This window comes from Lolium perenne, chromosome 3, assembly GCF_019359855.2.
Source record: "Lolium perenne isolate Kyuss_39 chromosome 3, Kyuss_2.0, whole genome shotgun sequence".
Classification (NCBI taxonomy): domain Eukaryota; kingdom Viridiplantae; phylum Streptophyta; class Magnoliopsida; order Poales; family Poaceae; genus Lolium; species Lolium perenne.
The window spans coordinates 144781424-144788262 of record NC_067246.2 but is presented as its reverse complement, the minus strand read 5'-3'; the positions used below and the strand labels follow the sequence as shown (position 1 = coordinate 144788262).

The following is a 6839-nucleotide window of genomic DNA, read 5'->3' as shown; positions in this document are numbered from 1 at the left end:
TCCGTATCGAGGTTTTAGGTCTGGGACCTTTATATAGGCGAAGAGGCGTGATACGTCTCCGACGTATCCATAATTTCTGTCGTTCCATGCTTGTTTTATGACAATACTTACATGTTTTGCTTGCACTTTATGATGATTTCATGCATTTTCCGGAACTAACCTATTAACGAGATGCCACAGTGCCAGTTCCTGTTTTCTGCTGTTTTTGGTTCCAGAAAGGCTGTTCGGGCAATATTCTCGGAATTGGACGAAATCAACGCCAAACCTCCTATTTCTCCCGGAAGGCTCCAGAACACCGAAGAAGAGTCGGAGAGGGGCCAGAGGGCCACCACACCCTATGGCGGCGCGGCCAAGCACAGGCCGCGCCAGCCTAGGGTGAGGCGCCCCCAGGTGCCCCCCTGCGCCGCCTCTTCGCCTATAAAATCCCTTTCGACCTAAAAACACCGTACCAATTGACGAAACTCCAAAAATACTCCAGGGGCGCCGCCGCCATCGCGAAACTCCAATTCGGGGGACAGAAGTCTCTGTTCCGGCACCCTGCCGGGACGGGGAAGTGCCCCCGGAAGCCATCTCCATCGACGCCACCGCCTCCATCATGCTCCGTGAGTAGTTCCCCCATGGACTACGGGTTCTAGCAGTAGCTAGTTGGTATTCTCTCCTCCATGTACTTCAATACAATGATCTCATGAGCTGCCTTACATGATTGAGATCCATCTGATGTAATCGGTGTTGTGTTTGTTGGGATCCGATGGATGATACATTATGATTAGTCTATCTATAAAGTTTGTGAAGTTATTGTTGCTGCAATCTTGTTATGCTTAATGCTTGTCACTAGGGCCCGAGTGGCATGATCTTAGATTTAAGCTCTATATGAATTGCTTAGATTGTATCTACAAGTTGTATGCACATGTCACTGTCCGGAACCAAAGGCCCCGAAGTGACAGAAATCGGGACAACCGGAGGGGATGGCAGTGATGTGAGGGACACATGTTTTCACGGAGTGTTAATGCTTTGCTCCGGTGCTCTATTAAAAGGAGTACCTTAATATCCAGTAGTTTCCCTTGAGGCGGCCGCCACCGGTAGGACAAAAGATGTTGTGCAAGTTTCTCATTGCGAGCACGTACGACTATAATTGGAAAACATGCCTACATAATTAATAATCTGGATGTTCTAGCTTAATGCTTTGATTCCTATCAATTGCCCAACTGTAATTTGTTTACCCAACACTTGTCACTTGTTATTGGAGAGTTACCACTAGTGTAGATCGCTGGGAACCCCGGTCCATCTCTCATCATCATATACTCGTTCTATATGTCATTGGAAGTAGTATCAACTATTTTCTGGTGCCATTGCCTACGTATTCTTGTTACCGCTGCTTTGTATTCGTTACTATTGCTCTCATATCACTGTTACTTTCACATCACCCCTGTTACTAGTGCTTTTCCAGGTGCAGCTGAATTGACAACTCAGTTGTTAAGGCTTATAAGTATTCTTTACCTCCCCTTGTGTCGAATCAATAAATTTGGGTTTACTTCCCTCGAAGACTGTTGCGATCCCCTATACTTGTGGGTCATCAAGACTATTTTCTGGCGCCGTTGCCGGGGAGGCATAGCTCTACTCATAAGTTCACCTGGGGAGTACACTCTACCTCTCTCTCTGTTTTATTTTATTTTGTTTTTCTTAGTTTACTATTGTCTAGTATTATTTTGCGTAGTTTACTTTTGCTTAGTTTATTTTTTGTCTTGTTTTATTTGTCTCATATACCCAAAAATCCATAAAAAATTGAAAAACCAAAAAATTAAAAACTGCTGTTATGGGAGAACCTACAACCTACTTGGAGCTTATGGAATGTTATAATTGTTATAGAGAATCAAGAACTGGTAAAATAATGAGTGCTATGTTAGAAAAATTGAATACAATTGCTAGAATCTTGCTTAGACGCCATGATATAAACTGTTGCTCTCAACAGGATACTAAACATCTTAAATTTCAATGTGGCTTTAGTGAGGAATATTTTATTAAGAGCTATAATCGGAATTGCTATATTCATTATGGGTTCGAAGAGGTAGAACAATTTGTCTTATTTATGGGAGCCTCCGAGATAGAATCCTTCATGGTTGAGAATTATGAAACTTGCGCTATTTGTAAGGACCTTAAAGATTATGTCTCTACTATCCTTAATTCTTGCATAGAATGCTACAGTAGGAATCCTTATATCCTTGATTATAAAGAGAGACACATTAATGCACAAGAATGCACTCACAATTTGCAGGAACCGGTGGAAGAAGAAATTGATGAACCTGAAAGTGCATTGGATGAAAAAGAGGAGGAAATTGATGAACCTGAAAGCTCATTGGATGAAAAAGAAGAGGAGAGCGACGAACAAAAGGAGGAAGAATGGATTAGCTACCCATGCCAACCTTCTAATGAGAGTAACTCTTTATCTCTTACACTATTTGATTGTCCTCCATGCTTACCGGAAGAAGTTGAGTGTTATGTTCCTGTGGATTCTCTTGAAATAGTACCTATGAGTAATACTTGTGAGAATGATTATGCCACTGTTATTTATGATAATCCATGCTACTTTGATAAATCTTATGATAATGCTTTGTTTGTGCCTGATGTCGAAATGCATGGTACTAAAGAATTTTGCTTAGCAAATGTTTATGATAAAGCTCTAGATGATGGTCCTATGTTACTTGATAATATTAATTGTACTACTAATGAAAGTGGGATTGGAGAAGTATTGACTTTATTTAGGAGTCCCATATCTCTTGAGATTGATCGATCACCTTGTTATATTATTGATAAAAGTGAGTTTGGAAGTTTTGATCCTACTATATTTGAGCTTGATAAAAATTATATGTTTGTGGGTCATGAAAAGTATGCTGCATGTGATAGTTATATTGTTGAGTTTGTTCATGAAGCTACTTAAAATTATTATGAGAGAGGAAAACATGGTGGTAGAAATTTGCATGGTACTAAAACACCTCTCTATACGCTGAAAATTTTGAGGATACTCTTGTTTTATCTTCTTATGCTTGTCACTTTGTTCTTCATGAATTTATTTGTTTACAAGATTCCTATGCATAGGAAGCATGTTAGACTTAAATGAGTTTTGGATTTGCCTCTTGATGCTCTCTTTTGCTTCAAATACTATTTCTTGCGAGTGCATCATCAAAACTGCTGAGCCCATCTTAATTACTCCTATAAATATTGCAAGAGTACCCGTCCATTGGAGGCATCTGAAGGGGGCAAATCGATCTGCACCCCACGTTTTACCTTGTACAGTAAATTTCGGATCCCACTTTCTACCTCAGCCGTTGGATTTAGTGAAAATTTTCTCACTCGTTCAGCTTCCGAAAGAGTCCATGACGCATGGGACCGGCTGAGTGCGGGATCCGGCGGTCACAGCAATCCACAGCTCACCTAGGTCGCCTTCCTTTTCTACACGCGTGTGACAGTGAAAACCTAGATAGCGGGGGCGCCCAATCCCCGCGTCTCCTCTCTTTCCCCCAATCCCGTCTCTCCTCTTCCCTCCAATCTCCGCTTCTCCTCTTCGTGCGTCGCTGTTGTGGAGAACACGAGCAGGTGCTGGAGGACGGCATCTCAGAGGAGGGTGGCGGCGAGCCGGCGGACCGGCGGGGATGACCATGGGGGCGCGGCGCCGGATGGGGACGGCAGCGGTGGTGGCCTGGAGGAGGAGGGTGGCCTCAACACAGAGAGTGGTGGCGGCGCGGCGCCTCAAGCTCGAGAAGGTCGTCCACTGCCGGCAGGGGTTCGAGATCTGGCGGATCGAGCGATGCACGGACGAAGGCCGCCCGGCCCCAGCAATGTCCACGACGCGGCCAGCTCCGGCAAGGGCAGGCCGACGTGAGCTTGGGCAGGGGGCTGGCCTGGGTGGGCGCGGCGAGCTCCTGCTCCGGCAAGGGGCAGGCGCGGCGAGGTCTGGCTCCGGCAAGGGGCGGGCGCAGGAGAACTCCACCTCCAACGGGGCGGCCGGAGGAGGCGGCTGCAGAGCGCGCATGGAGGAGGGAGCGGATCCAAACCTTCCCCCACCACCACGGCCACTGCTCCCTCGACAAGAAGCGCCACATCCCAACATGTACCGGGTAAAATCCTAACACTAGCTCATGTATTTCTCGATCTGACAGTGATGGGCATGGCCAGGGATCTGCTTGAAGAATGGCAATGACGAGGTGGAACTCCTGCATCCTTCGACCCTGGATTTTATTGCTGGTACTGTGCTGCTAGATGTGTGAGCTGCTGGTTAGACATGTTTTTAGTATCATTGTGCGTTGCTGGTTTATTAGTATTTGTGGCAAGCACGAATCAACTGAAATTATTTTGTTCTGCAGATCTGTATATTTTTGATTTATTAGTATTAGTATTTAACGATAAAAGTTTCAAAAGGATTGAACAACAATCGAAGTTGTCCTATGTTTACCGAAGTGGCGATTATATATATTTCAATAGCCTCTTATGTTCTTTATTGTTGGATTTGCTGATAAACTACCTTTTGTGTTGTTTATTACTTTGCAGGTTTACTGGTTTTAGTTCAGATGGAAGATCTCCAGGATTAGGAAGGTATATTATCTTGGTTAGGTTAATATGCTCTCCCCTTTATTGTAAGTATTAGGAAGAGTTATACCATGGTCAATCAATATTGTGTTTCATCGCCATGCCAAGTATGTTATGATTTTCTTCCTATCCATATGTAGGAAACCCATTTTACAGACACAGCAAGGTGGGAGTTTTTGCATCCTTCTAGGTCCAGGGAATTTCAGAGGATAGAGTTTTAATTTGTTGTAACTGTTTGGATGTTTTCCCCCAATGTCACATTTTAATTTCTTTATTGATGTGTGTGCTTTGTTAGGATTCAGGATGATAATGTTGTAGATGCGAATGATGAGTATGAGGAGAAAGCGAGAGATCATACCTTAAGTGGAAGAAGAACAAGGTGATCTCTCTGTCACAAGGGGAATGTTGTGAGAACAAGGTGATCTCTTTGTTCCTGCATTTTTATGTAATTAATTTATTATATATTTTTGCAAACTGGATAAAGAAATGTTGTGAATGCACTAGACTTGTTGTGGTCAGGACTTACTCGAGCCTTGCAGCGTGAATGCAGTAGCACGCAGCGCTAGGTCGAGCACACTGGCCTTTACGACAAGAGACCGGTACCATCAGATTCGCTTTAGTTCTTGCTTGGTTGCTTACTAGGTTAGTGGTTCATCTCTTATTCTTTTTCATAGAAACCGATAACTGCTAGGTTGATATTGTTTTACTATATGTTGCATATTATTTTTTGGGTTTTACTTTTGCCATTCATGTCCCTCTTTGCCTATATTTTTACAGGTTCCTATAAGAGAAAGGCCAGGTTCACCTTTTTTCCTGCTGCAAAGATCACCATCATACATGCATTTGGCCTTTATTTATGTGAATTTCTTTGTAATTATTTGATTTGGTTACATGCTAATAAGGCATACCATGATACCAAAACTTACCAGATGTAAATCTTGCAACCACCAACTAATGATTTTGAGGTTTAACTTTTGCTTCTGTGTTGAGTATGTTGGTCTAATGGTGAAGAGCTTCCAGGGCTTGTTGCTTGTCGGTTTGCAAGGCGTTGGTTCTTGAGGCAAGCTTATTTGGAGCCTCCAGTTTGTCCTGGCATCATGAAAAGGATGCCTGCAATGGCGTAAGTTCCACTAAATAATGATTACCAACGCTGCCGTAATAATGTTGTTGTAAATATTACTCAGCTCATTATAACTGTTGATGTTTAAGATGATTTGCCTTGCTTTTGCAGCTTCGTCATCGATTTGAGAAAAAGAGTCTCAGTAAGGTGATTTGGAAGAAGGAGGTTACCAGTACTTGGCAAAACTGTTGTGTTGGAGGAGGGCGAATTATCCATATAATAATTTTGTATTTACTTTAGTTCGGCACTGAAAAATGGTACACTAATTGTTGGTTCTTCATAATTACACATGTTCCCTGGTGTGCCGTAAATTATGGTTCACTCCTGTTATGTAATCATTCTAAAGATTTTCTAGTCCTTTGATTCCTTGCTTCTTGTCAAGATCCATTAGGTTTTGTATTGCAATTCATTTTATCACTCCTCGTATATGTTTTATTTAATGCATGGAGTCCAAAATATATTACTATGGAGTCAAAAATATATTACCATGCCATGGCCAGTACTCTCTTCTTGTTGTTTCTGAGTACCTGCATGTTAGTGTGGCAAGTTTACTGATAGTTTGTTCGTTTTTGGTCCATTACAGGTTAGCTATAGTTCTGAAAAAGCAGATTGGTGCTTTTGCAACACCATCACATAAGGATCTCTACATGTTCCGTTGCCATGAGGTGAGAACCTTTTTGCAATAACTATTTGAACAAATGCTTTGCTTTTTTTCTGAATATAATTGAATACCTGAAGAAGCGAATGGTGCACTGGTGTATAAATCTTTTAAGTTGGAAATCTGCATCTATGTATCATGTACGATGGGCAGAGGAGCATGCACCGATACAATCGCTGGTGGCAGTGGTTGCCAATCCCTTGAGAAAATGACAAGAGCATATGCAACCCTTGGACCTCCACAACGTCAGTGTTCTTCCAGGTAATTCAGCGAACCCGTAGCACAAAAAATTAACAATCGTTTAATTTATGGATAGTTCTTGTTAGTACCATTTGCGGATTGATACCCCACAGCGGTGAGAGTTAAGATGGAGTTTACTTTTGTCCTGGAACTTTTTATGTGTTTTATATTTACTAATATATGACATGTGTTTCGTGTGATTGTCCAAAAGTCTTGTTTGGTGCTTATCTTTCACCACAC

General features: G+C 42.4%; 1 long non-coding RNA gene across 1 annotated transcript; it reads left to right on the top strand.

The window, feature by feature from the left end:
- The first annotated feature begins 5818 nt into the window (after positions 1–5818).
- On the top strand, positions 5819–6621 carry LOC127326991 (uncharacterized). The gene is made up of 3 exons (XR_007868310.2): positions 5819–5958; positions 6285–6366; positions 6513–6621. It is a non-coding gene; the product is annotated as an uncharacterized lncRNA (long non-coding RNA).
- The last annotated feature ends 218 nt before the right edge of the window (positions 6622–6839 follow it).